Source organism: Anolis sagrei, chromosome 2, assembly GCF_037176765.1.
Source record: "Anolis sagrei isolate rAnoSag1 chromosome 2, rAnoSag1.mat, whole genome shotgun sequence".
NCBI lineage: Eukaryota > Metazoa > Chordata > Lepidosauria > Squamata > Dactyloidae > Anolis > Anolis sagrei.
This window is the reverse complement of record NC_090022.1, coordinates 100,733,101-100,753,458: the sequence shown is the minus strand read 5'-3', so window position 1 is coordinate 100,753,458 and position 20,358 is coordinate 100,733,101. Positions and strand designations below refer to the sequence as shown.

The 20,358-nt window shown below is 40.9% G+C and overlaps 1 protein-coding gene across 1 annotated transcript in view; it reads left to right on the top strand.

Annotated features, from left to right (window-relative positions):
- Positions 1-1,493: 1,493 nt before the first annotated feature.
- Positions 1,494-20,358, top strand: part of CREBRF (CREB3 regulatory factor) — a 34,258-nt gene continuing 15,393 nt past the window's right edge. The window contains exon 1 of the mRNA XM_060765113.2: positions 1,494-1,627. The gene's annotated coding sequence lies outside the window, so the exon portion shown is untranslated. The remainder of the gene's footprint in view (positions 1,628-20,358) is intronic.

Below are 20,358 nucleotides of genomic sequence, written 5' to 3'. Positions count from 1 at the left end.
GTGGTGATCTCTAATGAACTAATCAAGCCTGTCTGCCTAAGCACAGTTTGAGTACCTATTATGTGAAATGCTTGGGGCCAGATATTTTTTCCTGGATTTTGGGATATCAATATTTTCATAGATGTACATAATGTGAAATGTGTCTGAACACAAAATTCATTGATGTTAATATACACTTTTCCAGGAAGTAATTTTATGCACAATATTTTTATTTGTTCACAAAACAAGGTGTGTGTTCAGTGAACCCTCAGAAAGGAAAAGTGTCACTATCTCAGGTCCCTATGTGCACAGTTTTGGGGATCTGTGAATACAATTTGGCACTGCTTTAACTACCAGGACTCTGTGCCACAGAGTCCTAGATGTAGGTTGCTCACCAAATCCCAGGATCCTGTGTTGCAGGGGTTCTCAAACATTTCAGCCGTGAAGCAAAAGTTTCTCGTGGAGCCCCAAAAATGTTTAGATATTATATAGAATATTATATATAATGGATTATATATCAGACATGAGAAAATTTTTGAAGAACAATTTTTACCAAACATAAAGGTATTTCAATGGAAGACCCAGGAGCCATCCAGTCCAACACCCCTCTGCCATGCAGGAAAAGCACAATCAAAGCACCTCCTGAGCAGTGGGAGGGAAATAGGGTTTTGGAAGCAAGGAAGGCAAGGGAGGAAGGATCTGGATGGTGAAGAAAAAAGGCTTTTGGGGGTGGGATGTGCAGGAGTGGGGAGCAGGAAAAAGGGTGAAAGCTTGGAAGGAGAAGGGGAGGAGGAAAAGGGAGGAGGGAAGTGCATGATGTTCCATGGAGTTGAGCTCCAAGGGCTCCGTGGAGCACACGTTGAGAACCACTGCAGTGTTGGAATCCCTTCATATGAAGAGATCATTCAGAAAAGCGAACTTTGGCAAGGTGTGAAGGTTCAGCCTTCCTTCTCAGGATGGAGGGCCCATGGCTTTGGAGATGGGGGCTGCCTTCACTTTCCATCTCGCCCCAATTTCAAAGTAAGATCTATTTGGCAGTGGCCTGTGGTTGAGTCTGCTTCCCTGGAGGTTTCTAAGCAGAGACTGATGGCCATCTGTCGGGTGTGCTTTGATCCTGCATGACAGGAAGGGGGTTGGACTGGGTGGTCCTTGTGTTTTCTTCCAACTTTGTTTTGAAGCTGTAGCTGCGCATCCTGAATAGGTGGTTGAGCTGGATGATCCTTGGGGTCTCTTCCAACTCCAATTCCCTTCCTCCCTTCGCCTTGAATTCCCTCTGCCTCCGCCTCCTTCCCAGCCAGCCAAGAACAGTATATTGCATTCTTCCTCCCCTCCTCTCCCCCTCCCTCCCTGCTGGCGGTCACGTGAGAAGGGGAAGCCAGCTCCCGCGGCCGCCGATTGGCCCTCCCTGCAGCCCTGGGATTGGCCAGCCTGGCCTCGCGGCCCGCCCCCTCCCTCCGGCCCTCCCCCCGCCTTTGAAGCCCACGTGATGGGGGCGAGTCACGCGATTTCCGGGAACCCGTCAGGAAGGGACATAAACAAAACAAACCCCAGAGCGGCATGGAGGGGCCGGGCCGGGGCTGCAGCCTCAGCGGGAGAGGGCCTCCCAAGTGAGCCCGCCCGCCCACCCCCAGCTGGACAGGGGCCTCAGGTAAGCACGGAGGGGGCGGCCGGGCCCCGGGAGGACTCTTCGGGGGACAGAGCCAAAGTCCCGGCAGCGCCCGCCCGGAGGAGAAGGTGGGGGCCGCACCGGGTTCTTCCTGGCAGCAGCTCTGAGCTTCCAGGGAAGGGTCCGAGGCCACGGGCTGACTCGGGAGAGGCTGAGGCGCTTGCTCTCCTTCGGGGACGAAGGGGGCGTGGAGGCGGCCGCCTGGTTTACTCGGGGAAGTCTGGGAGGGAGGAAAGGAACGGGGCTGCATCCCTCAGGCTCCCTGTCCTTCTGCATGGACGCGGGGGAAAGGGGCGTGTGCTCGCGTGCCTCTCTGCCCCGGGAGCTTGCCTTCCTCTTGGCTGCAGAGGAGCCCGCGCTGCCCAGAAAGAGCTCGCTTTCCTTGGGAGGCCGAGGGCAGGTGTGGCCCCTTCTCCCGCCGCTTGGCCTGGCGCCTCAGAGGAGGGTCTGGGGAAAAGGAAGTAGGTCCCCGCTCCGCTTGTTGCAGGCGAGGCGAGGTGTGCTTCCCGAGGCCTGGAAACCAGGGCTGATGGGGTCTTGTGCGGCCAGATCTTTACTTTCCGCCTATTTTTTACGGAGGGGAGTCTTGCCTGGCGCTCCTCCGGGTGAGAAATGGCTGCTGAGTGGCTGGGAAGATCTTCCCAAGAGCCTCGTTCCCCCAAGCCTCGTTAATGCCCAGATATCATTCTGCTGCTGCGCCTGCTACTACTACTTTGCTCGCCCCCTGCCTGGCAGAATGGGGTTAGGCTGGATGGGGCTTGGGATCTCCCCCAACCCTTCCATGATCCTGAGGGAAATGAAGGCTTTGGATGTGGATCCTCGAGGCCTTGACCATTCCAAGAGGGAGGGAGGCGAGCTTGGGAGGGCAGCAGGGAAGAGGCTGTGTAGTTCAGAGCCTGGCAGGGCAGGGGGAAAGGGGGTCGCTTCAGCCTTGTGGTTCCTGTGGTGTGGATTGCAGGGGCAAGAGCGAGCGAGGCCTAAGGCGAGTTTCTGCCTCCTGGCCCTCCCTCGCCTCACATTCCTGGGTTCCTCCTTTCCTTCCTGGCTACCGCTCTCTCTCCTCCTTCGCCCCCCTCCCCGCCCCTCCATTGTTTGGACAAAGAAGAGGTAAATTCGTGTGTTGGAACCACCGCCGCCGTGCCCTCCGCCGTTTTCGCCTTGGGCTCGGGCAGTGGGCGTGGGCCGCCGCTCTCCCGACCACTTCGGCGCCGCCAGAAAGTGATTTGTTTACATGGCGCCTCACTCTAGCTTGAGAGGGGCTGCTGGGCGGGCAGAGTGGCAGCCGGGAGGCCCAATCGCGGTGAGGCTTGTGTGGGAAGGGCCAATCCGGTTAGGGAGGGGGTGGGGTTTCGGATCAACTCGGTCGGTTGGCTTTCAGCGCTGTTGATGGGTCGGCCATGTTGGATGGGAGGTGTGTTAGTGGGTCAGTTTAGTCGAGGGGTGAACGGCGTTCTGTGGGGTGGGGTGTTTCTTGGAAATGGTAAATAGTGTAGGTTAGGGGCTTGGTGGCATAGTGGGAGCCCGCAAGTTCCTACTACTTTTCGTCTCCGGGAAAACTTAAGGCCTTTCTGTTTAGGAGTGGAGAAGATTACAACCCAGCGCTGCTTTTCTCCATGGCTTCCATCATAGCAACTCGGTTTCTATGTCCAAGTTTGGAAGGGCAGAAAAGAAACGGGGGGCATGCAGCTTGACCTGAACACCATCATTATTCCCTCCCAGGATTATTATTTCTACTAATACTGCTGTTGCTATTACTAATATCAGTACCCTGTTTTTCTCCCAGGAGACTCAAAAGTGGCTATCAGTCCAAATACAAGATCTCTCTCCTATCTCTTGCCATTCACTCACAATTATTTCCTTTTCAAGTGAAAGCTTGTAGGATTCACATCAGTTAAATAAACTATCCATTTTCTTTTCTTATATTATTATTATTATTATTAACTTTATTTGTACCCCGCTAGCATCTCCCGAAGGACTCGATGCGGCTTACACGGGCCGAAGCCACAAAACACAATACAATAGAAAACATAACACAACAATAAACAAAGCAAATCAAACAATTAAGCAAAATAACCACAATGACAATACATCAAGACACTATTAAAACTTTTTTAATATATCTTTTTTTCATTTCTTGCTAGTTGTATTTTTACGCACTCTCTTCTCTGTTCAGCCCGAATTTAACTGCCTTTCATATCTCACTCTTTGGGTTTGTGGGGACAGTATTCACATCCACTTGAGAGTAAAAAATTGGAAGTGCAGGCAGCTTGCTGAAGTGATGGAGCGTTACTTTATTCTTAGTATCACTGTTTGAAGGGATTTATGAGAAGGACTGATTTACAGCCACATTAAGGCAGTCCTTTCCATAGTAGGTGGTGTTATTTCACTCATTAATATATTTTAGATATGTGGTAGGAAATTCCAGGTTTTTAATAAGGAGTGGCATTTTTTCTTGCTCTATGTTAATTTTAATAATAGCCAAGTCTAAAAAACCTTCAGGTTGTGCTCCTGTGTTATCAATTGATGGTATTTTTAATAGAATGTCATCACCACACACTTATTTTTTATTTAAATAAATTGCGGTCAGGTTCTATTGTCAGTCTCTCTTCGCCCCCAATATGATTGCTTATCTGTATGAATTTTATCTTGCAGTTCATCCTACCTTTGAAAGGGTATTGTCTGTATAAAGTAATTTTATTTGCTCCAGCTGTAAGCTATGAGAATGCAACATGTTGATTTTAAAAGCAAAACAAAATACTGTTTTGTTTTCATAAATAATTGTGGCACCATACCACTGACTCAAGAGACTAAATAAAAGGAACAGAATCAGAAGGAATAATTAATGTGCATTATTTTAGTTTAGTGATCAAGGAGGTTCTGATTGAAAAGCTGCTTGCCCAAGTATTATATAGTTATGAGTACTGCTCACTCTTCTACATTCAAGCAAATAAAGAGCAGGAAATATTATGTGGTTTTAATAATGTGTTTTAATCTTTCTATGATTTTAAATTCATGTTTTAATGGATATGTTTATTTTATATGTCTGTTGTGTATATGGCAGCATATTGTTGCCTTTGTGGAGCCTCTCTGAGTCCCCTTTGGGGTTGAGAAGAGTGGGCTATAAATACTGCGAAGAAAAATAAATAAAATCTACTCACTAGGCAGACAGTAGTGGTGGTGGTTGTGGTTTCTAAGCGTAATCTTGTTCGAAGTTTCCCTTGCTTTCTTGTTCTTCTCAGGGTCTCCCTATCCAGGATGTGCTACAGTCTTCCAAATGAAAACTACTTTTTCTAATATGTGGAGAGATCTGAAGAGTATTCTGCTATTTGAGAATTTTTATGGCAGAGCTTTATATTCCTTGCAACTTGAGCTAATCACTTTGTTAAAAGCTACTGTAGTCATAGTCATTTATTTTTGATTTTCTAAATCAAAAAATAAATGGTTGAAACCTGTTGTGCTAGGAGCCCCCGGTGGTGCAGTGGGTTAAAGCACTGTGGCGGCAGGACTGAAGACCGATAGGTCGCAGGTTCGAATCCGGGGAGAGGCGGATGAGCTCCCTCTATTAGCTCCAGCTCCTCATGCGGGAACATGAGAGAAGCCTCCCACAAGGATGATAAAACATCAAAAATCATCCAGGTATCCCCTGGGCAACATCCTTGCAGACGGCCAATTCTCTCAGAACAGGAGCGGTTGCTCCTGACACGACAAAAAAAACAAAAACAAAAACAAAACCTATTGTGCTCAGAGGAGCAAGTTAAAGATTGTATGATAAGGTAGATTCATTATGTTTGCTGCAACATACCAATGGAGCAGTGGGAGAAAATGTAGTCAAAGGCGTTGAAATTTATTGTAATTCACCTCATAATAGTCACACTTTTCCCCATTTGTGGGATGCAACTATTACGCGGTGAAAAAAAATGCAGCCACCGGATTTCCCTTGGCTACCAGTAGAGGGAAGTCCTGCAGCTGCAAAGCTGTCTTGTGTACTTGCCAATGATACTGTGAGGCCTCCTTCGGTTCCGCCAGCTGAGGGAACCTCATAGCTCTTGCGCGTTCACCCCCACCCCACTGGGAATCTCTATAGCTCCAAGGGACAGGCACGCAGGAAGGAGTATGTGACTATTATTTGAGGAGGACATCTTTACCAATTTTGGCACCCCAAAAATAAGGATGCAGCTTATATACGATGGTGACTATTATTCAGTGAAATATGGTACATTGAAATTTGACCTTCAATTTTTATCACATGATGTATCATCAGTATATGACTCCAGACAACTATCCAAGATGTACAAAGGGGCTGCTATGTTTGTTGGAAGCATAAGCAGCAAATGGTGATGTTTTGTAATATGTGATGAAAGCCTGAAAAAATAGAGTCAGATTCATAGTCTGGTTTTAGCTGAATTTTTATTTTTCAGAAAATAAAAATTCAGCTAAAACCAGTACTATTTTTATCAGGACATGATGTTTAATGCCAAGTTGTTATACTCACAGAAATGGAAGGACGTGATAATTCCAACACAAGATGGTTGGTTAAGGAAATTCTATAATTTTGCTAACATAGGTTAACTATTTTAATTAGAGAGAAAGCAGTGAGTATTTTTATGAAAGACTGGGAACTAGTAATTTTCTTTTTGTAGGAACAGTTATCAACAGTGATATTTGAAAATTAGTAGGAGTAAGTAAGTTGTAAAAATACAGCTATAAGATGGTATGTAATAGAGGAAATAAAATATATATGCCCATAGATATGAAAGTTGGAAGCCATTATAGGCAGTCCCTGAGTTAAACATCTGACTTATATCCGACTCCTAGTTACAAATGGAAATAAGACAACAGGAAGCGAGAGGAAATTTACTCCTAGGAAGGGAAATTACTTCTGGAAGAGCTACCGTGGGGAAAAGATGTCTCCACTGAAGATTTATTGCCAATCATTGTTTCCATTGCAACCTAAATTTTTCAAAATCCAATTGTCACAGGGACAGAAAGTGAGGTGAAATCTTCTGAACAGGGTCAAGGGCAGCAAATCTAATGTTACAGGGATGTAACATTAGATTTCCCTATGCTATTCAAAACTAAAAAAAAAAAAAAAAACATTTTGGCTGAAGTTACTCTTTAAAAGTGTACCTGTTCTGACTTGCATACAAATTCAGTATAAGAAAAAACCTACAGAACCTATCATATCCCCTAACCAGGACCCTGTTATCTTTTTCTTTCCACCTAATTTTATTTTTTTATGTTTGCAACTGACTTTTTGTCAAGTCACATAGAATGCCATTAGTTCTTTTTCCTTCTTACTTTCTTGCTGTGCAACTAGGGTTATTTATCATCTTTATTGTAGTCCCTCTCACAGAAGCAATATGATCTATAACACTTTTTAACTTGACATCTGAAGCCTTTTAATTAGGATAGTCATGTAACCATTGGTCATAAACAATTTGGGTGTCAAACAAATTTAGGATTATTTTCCAAGTATGGGGCTACAAAACCTGCAGTCTACTAGTGCTTGCATAGCTCACCAGTCATGCATTGATCTGGTATCTCCTCTCTAGTTCCACATTTTTGTTTGTTAGGACTATACATGTGTTATGAGTAAAAAGCTGTACCGGCCTGCAATGATGGTTTCAGAATTATTTATTTAATTTTTATCGTACCTTTCTCTCAGTTCAGAACCCAAAGCACCAAAATTGGAACAATTTGTTTAGACACTTACATAATAGAGTCAGAGGAGTGCAGTCTCCTAAACAGATGGATTTGCAATCAATCTATGGATTCTCTTGTACTACGGGCATTATAAGAAGAAGGGACTTTTCCATAGAAATTTTGGTCCCAAATTACTGTAACAACAAAAATCTATCTCTTTTGGCTTTTATTTTTGACTAGTCATAGCAAACTACACTATTCATGATTTGGGAAAGGGACAACTGCATATTTGAGGCAGTATAGTTGAAAACTACACTGTGCTGTTGTCTGGGACTGTCGTTTTGGAATAGTGAAAGACTTAAAGAGTTCACTATATTCACTGAAGAATACATCTAATTTGTTTAGGAATATCTACCAAAGATTTTCCTGGATCTCCCCTCTTGTACTTCTTATTTATTCAATTGGTTTTAAGTGTAATATTTATAATGATGGTACTAAGGTTTCTTTCTCTGTTCAAGGAATTTCTTCTGATATTGGATATTTGTATCATATCATTTCTTACACCTATTTCAGCATGGATGCTTTGTCATCACATGAAGGTTAATATGGCAAAAACAGAACTACTAATTCCCCCCTCACAGCTTACATTACCACATATATTCTCCATCGTTGTTAATAATGTTCTTATTTTATCTTAGAAGGGATCACACTGGCTTGGTTTTATTTTTACTTTTTTTGGTTCATCTCATTGAAGTTGGAGCAAAGTCTTGTCACTTTTTTAAAAACTGTATTCTCAAAATCATTCCTTTTCTATTTGCTTTCTCTGTGAAGTCTTTACATCATGCCTCAGTAATTTCTCATCTTGATTCTTGTAGTCTTCTTTTGACCAGTCTTCCATTATCTCATCCTAGCCCTCTGGTTTCTATTTAACATTCTGCTGGGATATTTTTTTTGACTTGTCATTTGATCATGTTACTCCATTTATTCTACACTACGTTCAGTACGAGTACTACATCACCTAACTCCCTTGTCTTTCGGCCTTTATTACCAGCCTATGAAGAATCTGCATTCTAGAAAATTGATTTCCTTAATCCTCAAAAAAGGATTTCTCTTTTTCCTTTCTCACTTGCTGATCCATAACTCCAAAATTGCCTTCTTGAACATCTTCAGACTCTTCCTCCCTCATTGTTTTTAAATCTCCATTTAAAACCACCTGGATTACCAAAACTTTGGTGATGGCTATAAACTGGAAAAACTAGGGTCTGCTTTACACTAATCATTTCAGTAGTAGGCCTCCCTGAGTCCCCTTATGGGGAGAAGGGCAGGGTAGAAATATATGAAATAATAATGAAATAATAATAATAGTGGCACAACTATATATATCCACCAATGCTCTAGGTAGGGCATTCCACACACACACCCCTCAAAATATCCAAATCTGAGTGCACTTATCATAGCTATGTTGGGAAAGAGACATAAGGGGGTCCTATGACATTGGGGGGGGGGGGGAGGGCTGATTGGACTAAAAGTGTTCTTTGGAGATAGGATACAAAACTGATTCCCTATGCTATAACATTCCTACAAGACTTACTTCTAAAAATATGGAAAAACTTTTTTTCTGCTCTTTTCACTATAGTGAGATGATTATTCTCTCTTTAGACATTAGAAAAATGTTGCAGATTTCGTAGAAAGGCAGATTAATTCAGATTTCATGACAGTTTCAGAAACCATTCCCAACTATCCTATTTCAAGAGTTATGTTTACTGCAGCTGATATTACTAGAATTGTATTTAAAATTATGAAGTAGAAGTAAGTGCTGAATTATGCATGTGTAATGCTGTGTTGCATCAGTGATAGCACAACTATATAATAAAAAAGCATAATCTATTTCAAAACGCTGGTTATTCTTCAAATGTTCACAGGGAACTTCACAAGTAAGAACAAAAACAAGATAAAATGACAGGACAGCAATAATGAAATTTAAGTTCTACAATAGACTTAGCACTTCTTTGTTCTTCCTCCCAACATAGCCAGCTTTCTTGAAGTCATGTGCGTGTATGTGCAACTATTCCCAGCTTTCACCTTCTTCAGTATAATGAATCTCACTAAGATACAGGAATGTCTTCCTAAGGTTCTCACTACTTTCACACTGCTGACTGGTTCTTCCCAGTTAATGGAACTCAGACCAAAAACAGTTGATCCCCTTTTCATGGAAGGTATAGTTGTTAACAAGTTGTCCAAAGGGCAAGTAAAGATTTGTGGGATTTTACATTCTCTTATCATAATGGCTCTTTTTTATGTTAAGAGAATCCCCATTTCTCCCCATTTGTTCAACCACCTTACCAAAGTGGTAATCTATAATCAAGTGATGGCTTTTCCAAAGCATTAAACAGCAACATCTTCAGATCCCAGGAGTGTGTGCTCATCAGCTTAGGTTTAGATGGAGAAATGAGTGAGCACTAGGCAGACAAGCAAGCAAGGAAATGTTTGGCTTCTCATAACTTGTCACGCACAGTCAATCCCTCTCATTTTATTTTTTGTTGTGAGTAACACAGGGAACAGGGCACCCAATTTTCCCATACAAATAATTTTTTTTTACATCATGACTAAACAACAGCAGATGAAAGTAGTTAAAATGCAAGTTTTGAAAAATAGCAAATCTAAAGAACAAACTGTAACCAATTTGATTACAGATGCTTACATCTCTCAAGAGTATATCTTACTTATTTTATTTATTTAGTTACCTTTTTCGTATCCCACCTTTCTCTACCCCAAGCAGGACTCAAGGTGGCTTACATAAGGCACCTCCTCAGTGCCTTAAAAACAATTTTAACTTAAAATAACTTGAATTAAAATCAATACATAGTAACATGATTATAATACTTTCTAATGTTAATCACATCATCCAGGGTCAGAGTCTATCTTGCTTAGATTTATCCAGATTCTCTCCAATCTTATTTCTAAGTTATGTTGCACTAGCAGTTGTTTAGTGGTTTCACTTTCATTTTTGTTAAGTTTTCAAGAACTTTGAAAAAAACAGAAATGCCCAAGTTTCCTGTCAGAGCAAGCACACATTAAAAGTTGAATGTGTTAAACCTGTTTCAGTAGTTTTACTTTTACAATGTTTCTGCTATTTGCTATACAGCACATGCTCTCTGTGTTTACTGCCACGCTTCAACTGCTGGTGAAATTATTGTTCTATGCCGAAAATAGTCTTAATAATTTTTGGCTCACCTTGAAGGCTTATAAATATCAATATCTTTGAAGGAGCTTGAAAGTATTTATATCATCACACTCTCCTTAAGGCACCAGACATTTTTAACTTCACACTAAGATTGTAAGAGTAGTTCTGACATGTTACTCTAGAAATCCATGCTCATCTGTTAGAATTGCAACTTCTTTATTCCTGATTTGTACCCACACCAGAATATTCTTACATCCAGAGTACCAGACACTGGATATGGTTATACAAGGGAGAGATTGACATATGAATATTCATATGAATTGAGGAGTGCATTGTTTTATGTAAACTGTAAGTGTACTCCCATCTATCTTGCTTAGAAAAGAACTTTTTTTGTCTCTAAGAACAAAAAATTAGGAAACTGAGAAAAATGGGAGAGAGAGGTTTGAAGTTGAGGCAATTTTGAGGAAATGTTTAATATCTTGAAGTAGAAGGAGACTTGAGAAGAAATGATAAAGCCATAAAGCTGCAACTGCTTCTTCATTGGAAACTCTCCAGAAATCGGAAGCTAAGGCATGATGGATCAGCACTTGTCTATGGACCTCCTCTTTGATTATTACTGATCTAGAGAAGATGGGAGGGTGGAACTTTCATCCAACAGCAAAGGGGGAAACTGCTTCGTGAGTGCCTGCACCTCTGATTTGAGGGCTGTCACCTCAAATGTAATTGCCATGGCTCCATGCTATGCAATCCTATGAGTTGTACATGAATAAAGCAACAGTATTTTTTGGCGGAGAAAAAAAACACCTTGTTAAACTGCAGCCCCCATGGTCACATTGCATGCAATCAGAGCAGTTTAAATGGTGTTAAGCTGCATTCATTCAACAGCATAGATGCACCCCAAGGTTTTTGTTTCCATTGCTGGAAGTTTTGGTGTTTTAACACTTTTGTTTTTAAAGAAGGAAGTCTAAGCATGCAGCAACTGTAATTCCCACCTTTTTTGTTTGACCAAATTACAAAGTGTGCTTTTTGCTGCTGCATATTACATTTACCAGCAAATATGTTTTTTGGTTTCAGGGTTTTGAAAATTGAGATGTGATTTAGATTTGATGCCACATTAGATTCAAGTAATTATAAGTAATTTTTAGAAATGTTGGAGAACAGGTGAGATGCCACTAAACCTAAGGAAGGTAAATTCTGTCCCAGTCTTCAAAAGGGGCAAAAAAGAAGATTCGAGGAACTATAAACTATCAGAATGATATTATAGGAGGAACGATATTAGAATGAATTGTAATATCTGTTTGATAGCATGTAGATAACAATTATAACATTATAAACAATCATAATATAATGAATTATAGTATCTGTTTTATGGCATCTAGTAGGAGCCAGCATGAGTTTGTCAAGAACAAAACCTTGCCAAACTAAACATGTGTTTTCAATTGAGTCACTTGTTTAGTACACTGCTTCTTAAACTATGGGTCCTGACCCAAAATGAGATTTTAGCTCAATGTTGGGGGTCCCCAAAAATTTGGCAGAAGTAAATGTTTTCTGAATGTTAGGTATTAGCTGGATTTGTTATGCAGTGCTTATTATAGTGGACTCTGCAGAAGATGTTTGAGCTGTACTCCATAAATGGAAAATCAACCTGTTTAGCAAGCCTTGCAAACAATTATTTGTTATCAGTAAATATTTACGTTGTATACCTATTTTATATACCTATATACCCAGAATCATGTAAATATTTCTTGGGCCAAAAGGGGACATGAGTGGAAAAGTTTAAGAAATCCCAGTTTGATAGTGGAGATGCTATAGATGTCATTTAACTAGATATCAGCAAAACATTAAAATTCCTTCTGATACTGTATCTTTATCATGAAACTGATTAAATGCGGCATGGATGGTGATGTTGTCAGATCCATAACTGATTGCAAAACTGTTTAAGGAGTCATCATCAAGGACTGTACTTCAAACAAGTGTAGTCTCAAATTGAGTGTTACAAGTTCTCTCTTGGCACTGAATTTTTTAGTATTTTTTCAGTAGCCTATTGGAGAGATACTTACAACATTTGTGGATGAGACAAAACTGGGAGGGATAGCTAGTATATTGGACAATAGGAACAGAATTCAAAAGGATCGTGATGAAGTAAAAAAATTGAGCTGAAGCTAATAGAAAAAAAATAGGCACAAATTCAAAATTCTACATTTCAGCCACAAAAACCGGGAGTACTTCACATATCAGCAGGCCATTTGAACAGGATCTTAGGATTATTGTTGATCATAAGTTAAACATGAGTCAGAAGTGTGATGCTACAGCAAAGAAGGCAAAAATATTTTGCCTGCATTAATAGAATCATAGTTTCCAAGACAAGGGAAACAATATTTCCAAAATATTCTACACTTGTCAAGCCTCATCTAAAGTATTGTGTTCAGTTATAGAGAAGTTGGAGCAGATTTAAGAAAAGGCAAGAATGATGGTAAGAGATATGGAAAACAAAACATGAGGAAAGATTGTAGGAGCTGGATTTATTCAGTTGAGTGAAGAGAAGACTGTCATGATGACACTCTACATATTTTAAGCGTTGTCATAGAGAGAAGGGAGTAGGCTTGTTCTCTGCTGCCCCAGAGGGTTGTTGTTCATTCATTCAGTTGTTTCTGACTCTTTGTGACCTCATGGACCAGCCCACGCCAGAGCTTCCTGTCGGCTGTCACCACCCCCAGCTCCTTCGGGGTCAATCCATTCACTTCAAGGATACCATCCCTTCATCTTGCTCTTGGTCGGCCCCTCTTCCTTTTTCCTTCCATTTTCCCCAGCATAATTGTCTTCTCTAAGCTTTCCTTTCTTCTCATGATGTGGCCAAAGTACTTCATCTTTGCCTCTACTATCCTTCCCTCCAATGCGCAGTTGGGCTTTATTTCCTGAAGTATGGACTGGTTGGATCATCTGGCGGTCCAAGGCACTCTCAGAACTTTCCTCCAATATCACAGTTTAAAAGCATGTATCTTCCTTCATTCAGCCTTCCCTAAGGTCCAGCTCTCACATCCGTAGGTGACTTTGGGGAATACCATTGCTTTAACTATGCGGATCTTCATTGCCAGTGTGATGTCTCTACTCTTCACTATTTTATCGAGATTGGTCATTGCTCTCCTACCAAGAAATAAGTGTCTCCTGATTTCCTGGCTGCAGTCTGCGTCAGCAGTAATCTTGGCACCTAGAAATACAAAGTCTGTCACTGCCTCCATGTTTTCTCCCTTTATTTTCCAGTTGTCAAGAATTCTTGTTGCCATAATCTTGGTTTTTTTTTTATGTTTAGCTGCAACCTAGCTTTTGCGCTTTCTTCTTTCACCATGATTAGAAGTCTCCTCAGCTCCTCCTCGCTTTTGACCATCAAAGTGGCATCATCTGCATATCTTAGGTTGTTAATGTTTCTTCCAGCAACTTTAACTCCAGCCTTGCATTCATCAAGCCACGCACATTGCATGATGCGTTCTGCATACAAGTTGAATAGGTTGGGTGAGAGTATAGAACCCTGCCGTACGCCTTTCCCAGTCTTGAACCAGACTGTTCCATGGTTAGTTCTTACTGTCACTACTTGGTCCTTATACATATTCCTCAGGGGAGAGACAAGGTGATTTGGTATGCCCATACTACCAAGAACTTGCCACAATTTATTATGATCAGCACAGTCAAAGGCTCTAGAATAGTCAATGAAACAGAAATAGATGTTTTTCTGAATCTCCCTGCCTTTCTCCCTTATCCAGCAGTTATTGGCAATTTGGTCTCTCGTTCCTCTACCTTTTCTAAACCTAGCTTGTACATCTGGCAGCTCTCGCTCCATGTATTGCTGGCATTTTCCTTGCAGGATCTTGAGCACTACCTTGCTGGCATGAGAAATAAGGGCCACTGTATGAAAGTTTGAGCAGTCTTTAACATTTCCCTTTTTTGATATGGGGATATAAGTTGATTTTTTCCAGTCTGATAGCCATTCTTGTGTCTGATGGCCATTCTTGTGTAGAGGGTAGGACCAGATCTAATAATTTGAAGTTTCAGAAGGGTAGAGCTTTATTGTACAGTAAGGGCAGCTCACCTGAAATCACTGGGAAAGGTTGAGTGGAGTTTTGATGTTATATATCACTAGTATGCTGAAGACACTCAACTCCGTACCTCTTCACACTGGTTGCCGTAATCACTAGACATTGTGGGGAATTGGCGACTGTTGTCGGGAGATGTGGAGAACCAGCAGGGCGATCCCATGAGGGGAAGCGTTGACTGTCTGGCTTCCCCCTATTGATCCAAGGCAATATGGGGAACCTCCACTTCGCCACCCATTTAAGCACGGAGCCCCGCTGGGAGTAGTAGAACATTGTGTAATGGGAGCCAGTGGCTCAATGCTTAAAGGGGTGGTGGGGTGGTTAAGTGGAACATTTGCTGATCTCCTCCCCCCCCCCCCCCCTCCTTTTATGAGGTTGTCTGTCCATCCAGTTACAAAGAAGTGTCCTCTGGATTAAATACTTGCTGCTGGATGAGGGCAAGCAAATTGAAACTTTATGCAGACAAAAGAGAAATGCTCACTGTCAATCGAATGGCACATCAAGGAATAGAAATGCAGCTTGTATTGTTTCGTGCAGGTTGAGCATAACTCCATACAAGTTCACAACTTGGACATGTCCGGGAGTCAGATCTGAATCTGGAGGCCCAGATTTCAGAGGTGACCAAGGATCTGTTTGCACGGATAAAACATGTGAGCTGCATCAATTCCTTGAAAAGTCAACTCTTGCTACAGTGATACATGCTTTGATTAAATCTCACTTGGATTACTATAATGCACTCTATGTGGAGTTCTTTTTGGAAACTGTTTGGAAATTTCATTTGGTCCAAAAGGCTGAAGCCTGGTTGCAGGGAATACATAACACCCCTGCTTAGATAACTCCACATTCTTTTAATACATTTCTGTGCAAAATTCAATGCGCTGGTATAAGTCCTACATAACTTGGGCCTAGGCAGTTTGAAAAACCACATCTCCCTATCTGACTCAGCTAATGCTCTTAGGATCTCCTACAACCATCCCAGGCACAACTTCCAACTTTTGGAAGTTCATTCCCTAGGAGATGCAGTTGGCTTTCTCCCTTTGGGTTTTCCAACAGCAGACAAAGACTTAAGGAGGTGAATTGTGGTGATAGATAGTTTTAGTGGGGAGGATGTGTAGTATTTTTATTTATTGTGGCTTAAATGGTTTTAACTTGGGGTTTTAAATCAAAGTTTAATTTTATTTAAACTTTGCATTGTATTAAGAGTTTTAACATTAGAAATGACATGGGGAAAATAACAATTACATATCCATTGTTGGTTCTGGTAACTGTAGGATTAGAAAATGGGATTTCTGGTTTTTGTTGTTATGTTTATTTATACTCTGCTTTTTTAAAGCAGTTAAATAGCCTTATTAAAGATAACTGGCAATGTTATGGGCCAGCATGCTTATGTAATGTGTGAAAGCTAGGTTTAACTGTGTAACCATTGAGTTATTTGGCATACATTCTTGAATAAGGACACACATTCATAATGTGAAGCAGTTTTCATAATCTGGCACCATGGACTTGAATGCCAAAGTTGTTTGTCAAAACTATTAATAGAGCAGATGATTCTTTTGTGCATTTGAAGTCTGCCTTGACTCCAAAGTGTTCTGCACACCAGGCAGCAGGCGGAAAAAGAGATCTTTCACAGACAGTGACCAGGGAGTCTGGAACTTGCTTGGTCTGTTAAAACTTCTATAGTTTTGAGCAACAAATCCTCATGATCCTCTGTGTCTTCAAAAGGAAGAAAAAAGAATTATTCTAAGAATAAATCAGCAGAGTATAATTTGTGGTTGTTGCTAGTTTTTCAAGAATAGGGAAATTGAGTAGGTCCTGGATTAAGGTGCTGCTGCTCTGTTCACCTGTTGAGTCTGTTGAAGAGGATTGAGCAGATGGATAGGAGCATTCAAAGCAAAGGGAGGTGAGATGTTGTTTAAGATGAAATCTATATTGTTAAACGTAGATACATTTGCAAGAAATGTGGATTTGTACTGTGGTCAGTTAACCATCTGAATCTTTCGTAACTGTGCAGATGAGTCATTCCAGTTCTCGCCTACCTACATGAAAAAAAATGGTATCCAAAATTCCCTCTGGAAGTGTCTCCCCCTGGCATACAATTACTTCTTCCAGAAATAGTGCACTCCCAGTTATCAACCTGTTATAGGTGAAAGAGATTTGTGTGTCTTAACATATGCCCAGATTGTATGAAAAAACGTAAGTTAGCAGAACTATTCATGAATAAATTTGTATAAATCTATCAAAGATTTGTCAAGGTTTGTCAGACTTGACATCAAACAAATCTGTCCAGCCACACTCAGGATGATAAGAAGTAAGCACATCTCCAAAAGGTACACATAATGTTAGGGAGAAATCACGTTCTCTGCAAAAAAAAATGGGGTCTGTTTACTGTGTCTAGGAAAGGTAGGTTTAAAAAAAAATAAAAAGCACACTTGCATATTTCACATTTAATGCCTCTTTTACCATAGGGATTAAATTATATATGCTTCTTCTGGGCAATGTAAGAGCGTGCTGCCTGGTAACTTACAAACTTTCATATGCATATAACCACTATGTGGAATAGGCAAATTGTGCACCATTTGTCTGCATTTTGGCATTAAATTCCATTTAAAAATGGTTTTGCAATTTAATGCAGCTTTTGACATCTTTGGGGAAAAAAATAAACATGCAGTTTACAGTGAATACAATTAATGTGTATTCATTTTGTAAATTGCTTCTTCAAGTACACCAGAACTTGTAAGTGTCTAAAAGAATGTGTGTGTCTTAATTGTATTCAGTAATCAGTATTTCATGTGATTTGGCCTTGATGGCGTCTTCTGATACAGAAGAAGATCTTGAAAATATTGAAGTATGTTCTTAGTCCTATGTATTTTGGGCTTTGTAAATTTGCAAAAGGAAAGTTCATTTCTTGATATTCTTAGTCCCCATTTCTCTTTCAGATACACACTTAATTGTTTTCTTTTTGGCTTTATTCATAGCAGATAGACTTGGGGTGATACACATGCTTGAAACACATGTTCTGTTTTCCCCATCCTTAGAAAAGGTTGAAAATAATAAACCCTGTTGATGCTGAGAAATGGGCTGTAACCTCAACAGATGTGGAGGGCTGACTGATTTGCAGAATCCACAGCTTTAATATTCCCTTTTACCCTTTTTTGTTTTAACAAAACAGGCTTGGAGGGTGATGTAGAATATGTGTTATTACATGGAAACAGAGGATTAAGTCTAAATGCTACTGCTATGGATCCCTTGAATCAGTGCAATGTCTAATGTCAACATGTTGCCCCATTGATTGAGTGGGTCTGTTCTAGTGGGGACTAAGCATTGGATTTATTCCATAATTGTAGGCATGCAAGCTTTCATTCATATCAGTATATGGAGTCTTTATTCTCATAAATGTTTTGTACAGTTTTGTACATTCTCTCTACCTCCTTGTGTGAAAAGCAGAGAAGCTAAGGATACATATTTCTATCGGTCTGTTTAATTGGGACGTTTTCATTCTGGAGTAGTTAATGAGCAAATACACTTCTGCAACTCAAATGTGGAATGCTATAATACTAAATAGATTGTTCTATAGATGTTCTTTTGCATCATCTTGCTGTTTGTGGTGTATTGAAAGTTCCTCGCACAAAGATTTAATTAAGCAATCTCCAAAAACCCTAAAGATCAGGCTTGGGAGAATAAAGCTGCACTAGCTGAAAATTCCAAGGCAAAGATTTATTATTTAACTGTATGTAGCTGATTTATTTATTGGAATTAAATTTATTGAAGCACTATGTAATTGGGATTATTGTAATTTTTGCTGTCATTTTGCAGTGCTTATTCAGCTTTTACTAGTGAAAAACTGTTCCTGCTGTAGCATAAAACTGTTGTTTCCTTCCATAGTCCTAAAGTTTCCAACATCTTTGTGGCTAAATTATTTTTCCAAGGTTATGAATGCAACAATATTAACTAATAATCATTATAATAATAATGAGAACCCCTGGTGGCGCAGTAGGTTAAACCCTTGTGCTGGCAGGACTGAAGACCAACAGGTTGGAGATTCGAATCCTGGGAGAGCACGGATGAGCCCCCTCTGTCAGCTCCAGCTCCCCAGGCAGAGACTTAAGAGAAGCCTTCCACAAGGATGGTAAAACACCAAAACATCTGGGCGTCCTCTGGGGCAATGTCCTTTCAGACAGCTGATTCTCTCACACCAGAACGATACGCCTGACATAAAAAAAAATATAATGACTGTACTCACCTTTTTTGGAAAAAAATTAATTTACGTTTAGAAGAGATTTAGTGACATAAAATGATGTTCCAGTATATAACAAAAGCAGCAAAATAAAAACACAAAAGAAGAAAAAATAATCACATTTATTGCAAGTGTCTAAAGCTAATCAAACATCCAAATATAAATGCATTAGAAATTTTGTCTACTAAGTCATTCATTCAGATGTTGCAATATTAAGGGAACCTCAGCTATACTTCAAAGCTACAGGGCCAAATCTGGATTATAATAAAAGTTTAATTTCTAGATACTGCCATCTAGCTGATAGAGGGTAAAGGATAAAACTTACCAACATCAAGTGAAGTAAGATTAATAATTCCCCATAACTTCCATAAAAATGACATGATACCATGCCACATATTTCACATATCCTCAAAAGTCGTCTTCTCTGTAAAGCAAGAATAAAAATTATGTGGCCCAAGATAGGTCCAATGTGGCCCTTTAGACCTCCACCAACCATCTCCTAGCTTTTAAAATTAAATTAAATTAAAAACTGTCTCTTACATTTCAGATATTTTAAAACATGTTTTGAAAACTCTTTCAGATCTTTTCCCCAAAAATAGAATCCCCACCCCAAAAAAAGATGTCACTTCCAGGTCAGCCAAAATAGTAGGCATGATATTATGGGATAGTCTTCCAAGCTATGGAGCATATCTAACCTTGCCGGTAACTTTAATCACTGAAATATGTATCCTTTCTCACTTTGCCCCCAAAATTTCCATTATTTCTCTCATTTTCTCCTGTCTTCCCACTTTGATTGTATATGATAAGCTACTTGAGGCCATATAAATGATACGTCTACAGAACAATACTTTATTTAAGACTTATCTAATTGAGTTGTTTCAACAGCTTGGGAGTTCTCCTGGACTCATCGCTCACGCTTGAGGCTCAGGCGTCGGCGGTGGCCGGGAGGGCTTTTGCACAACTAAGACTTGTGCGCCAGCTGCGACCGTACCTCGCTAAGGCTGATCTGGCCGGGGTGGTCCATGCCTTAGTCACCTCTAGACTGGATTACTGCAATGCGCTCTACGTGGGGCTGCCCTTAAAAACGGCTCGGAAACTCCAATTGGTCCAGCGGGCAGCGGCCAGAATGTTAACTGGGGCCCATTACAGAGAGAGGTCAACCCTCCTGTTTAAAGAGCTCCACTGGCTGCCGTTTATCTTCCGAGCCCAATTTAAGGTGCAGGTGCTTACCTACAAAGCCCTGAACGGTTTGGGACTACCCTACCTGCGTGACCGCATCATTGTCTACGAACCCACACGCTCACTCCGGTCATCTGGGGAGGCCCTGCTCGTGATTCCGCCCACGTCACAAGCGCGTTTGGTGGGGACACGGGACAGGGCCTTCTCCGTGGTGGCCCCCCGCCTCTGGAACGCCCTCCCGAAAGACCTCAGACAAGCCCCTACACTGGCAGTCTTCAGAAAGAACCTGAAAACCTGGCTGTTCAAATGTGCCTTCTCAGACTAGAAACCCCAGTTCCAAATCCCAGAAGCACTTTAGTCAGTTCCAAGACCACCGCACACTGCA